Genomic DNA, 2,583 nt, shown 5'->3' with positions numbered 1-2,583 from the left:
GAAAAACATACAGTATTGGAAAATTTAAAATGGCGCCCGAATCTATCTTTGACGCGGTAAGTTTGGGAAAAGGAGTTAAAAATTAAAAAGAAATATGCAAAATACTGTTAAAAACCCACCGAATATATGTCAGCCTATGTCACGGTAACATATATTGAGCGAGTTTTTAATCGTATTTTGTCTAGCTTTTTATTTATAACTCGTTTTCCCAAATTTACCGTGTCAAAGAGAGATTCGGGCGCCATTTTTAATTTTCTAATACATCGGTAAACACTGCATGTTTTTCGAGCTGAATAAACATGTTATATTAAATAAAATCACTAAAAACATATCCAGTTAGGTAGAAAAATAACTTATCTTGCCTTTGGTAACATTTATTTGTTATATATTTGTTTTTTGACAACTTTTTCGAATCTATGTGTACAGTAATACAAACCCTATTTGCCGTATTATTTGACCAAGAAGAAATTGGAATTATCGCCCCCTCATAATGGCCGCCGTCCGCATACTGCAGCAGTGTCCTGTTTTGTAGGTGAAATTGACTTTTTTTTAGTTGCGAGTAACTAATTTAAAATGTGGTATCGGTTCTGTTCTCGGTCAGAGGAGGAGACATCGTCCTAGACTGAGACAAATTTTATTTGAGTCTCAACCAGATTGAACTTTATCCATTATCAATGGACCAGAGGTCATCTCGTCAGCGTCAGACAAGGCCAAACTATTTGCAAAGAACTTTGCAGCTAATTCTACCCTATGCGACGAAGGCCATCAACTCCCCATATTTCCTCCTATAACACAGAACAAGCTAGGTAACATACAAATATCCGTGCATGAGGTCGCCAAGCTAATAAAAAACCTAGATTCCAGAAAAGCAACTGGCCCTGATGGCATCCCAATTATAGTGTTAAAAAAGCTTCAACCAGAACTTGCTCCCATACTTACGAAACTATTTAAGCGCTGCCTTAAGGAGAAGTGCTTTCCGACCCCCTGGAAGACCTCATCAGTTTGCCCTGTATTTAAGAATTCAGGTGATAAGTCATCTCCCTCTCAGTACAGACCAATAAGTCTTCTCTGTGTTATGAGTAAGTTGCTGGAATCCATATTAAATAGAGAAATAGTCAACCACCTCAGCAGGAATAACCTTCTTAGTGACACACAATATGGTTTCCGCTCTGCAAGATCTACCGCAGATGTGCTGACGGTTATATCCCACAGGATTAGTGAATCTCTTGACAAAGGCTTCCTTTCTAGGGCAATTGCTCTTGACATATCAAAGGCCTTCGACAAAGTATGGCATAAGGGTCTACTTCACAAGATTTCCAGCTACGGTATAACTGGAAATGTTTTCTCAATCATTAAATCATTTCTCTCCGATAGGCTCATAAGAGTAGTGGTAGATGGTCAAAAATCGGAGGCCTGCAATATAAATGCTGGAGTCCCTCAGGGGTCAATCCTGGGCCCAACTCTCTTCCTGATCTACATCAATGACCTCCCTAAACACATACTTAAATCATTCGTTGACATCTATGCTGATGACACGACCATCTATGGCAACACATCAAAGGCTGTAAATGACAAAGTTCTATCTGATTCTCTCTCCTCTGATCTCGAGCGCGTGGTTCAGTGGGGGAAGATGTGGCTAGTTACCTTTAATGCATCCAAAACCAAACTCCTATCCTTACATCATCAACGCTCTGATCCCCATCTGGCATCAATTGTGATGGATGGCTCTCGTCTGGGTGAGGCCCCGTGTTTTGACAAGCTTCTGGGTTTGACCTTTACTCCTGATCTGAAATGGAACACGTACATCAAGTCTGTTGCCAAGGTCGCTGGAAAGATGGTGGGATCCTTCTACCGCTCCAGAAGATATCTCACTACTGATGCAATTCTCTATCTATATAAAAGCCAAGTACGGCCAAGGATGGAATACTGCTGCCATATCTGGGCAGGAGCTGCCAAAAACAGCCTATCATGCCTTGACAGAGTACAAAATAGACTTCGTGGTTTAGTGGGGGATGCCCTTTTCTCTACCCTGCAACCCCTCTCCCACAGAAGAGACGTTGCAAGCCTATCCTTGTTTTATCGTTATTTTCATGGCAGGTGCTCGTCTGAACTCCAATCCCTGGTCCCCCCTCGCCAATCTTTCACGAAAAACACCCGTCTAGCTGAATCCACTGTGAAAAATTTCCCCCACTCTATATCTGTGCCTAAATCAAAACACGGATTTCATGAACAAAGCTTCTTTCTTAGAACTGCACGCCTGTGGAACTCTGTTCCGTCTGCCTGCTTCCCTCCGAACTACAACTTGGATGTCTTCAAGTCTAATGTTAACAAATTCCTAATGAACCGCCCCCTTAAGTAAACACTTCATCAAATCTCCTCACTAACATAATGTACTTGCAATAACCCTTATCCCTGAGTGGCTTCCGGGCCTTGATAAGTGGTGATCTCTGTGTAAAAAAAAAAAAAAAAAAAAAGGAGAAAAAAAAAATACATCGTGTTTAACTTTTCTATTCAGATGAGGGTCGGGCAAGTATTTTAGGAATAGTTACGAAACTACGCGGCTATGAAAAGAAAGCCAGCTTT

Source organism: Euprymna scolopes, chromosome 46 (assembly GCF_053919585.1).
Source record: "Euprymna scolopes isolate OS-2025 chromosome 46, ASM5391958v1, whole genome shotgun sequence".
Taxonomy (NCBI): Eukaryota; Metazoa; Mollusca; class Cephalopoda; order Sepiida; family Sepiolidae; genus Euprymna; species Euprymna scolopes.
The sequence above is the reverse complement of the archived record's forward strand: the minus strand, read 5'-3'. Positions refer to the sequence as shown.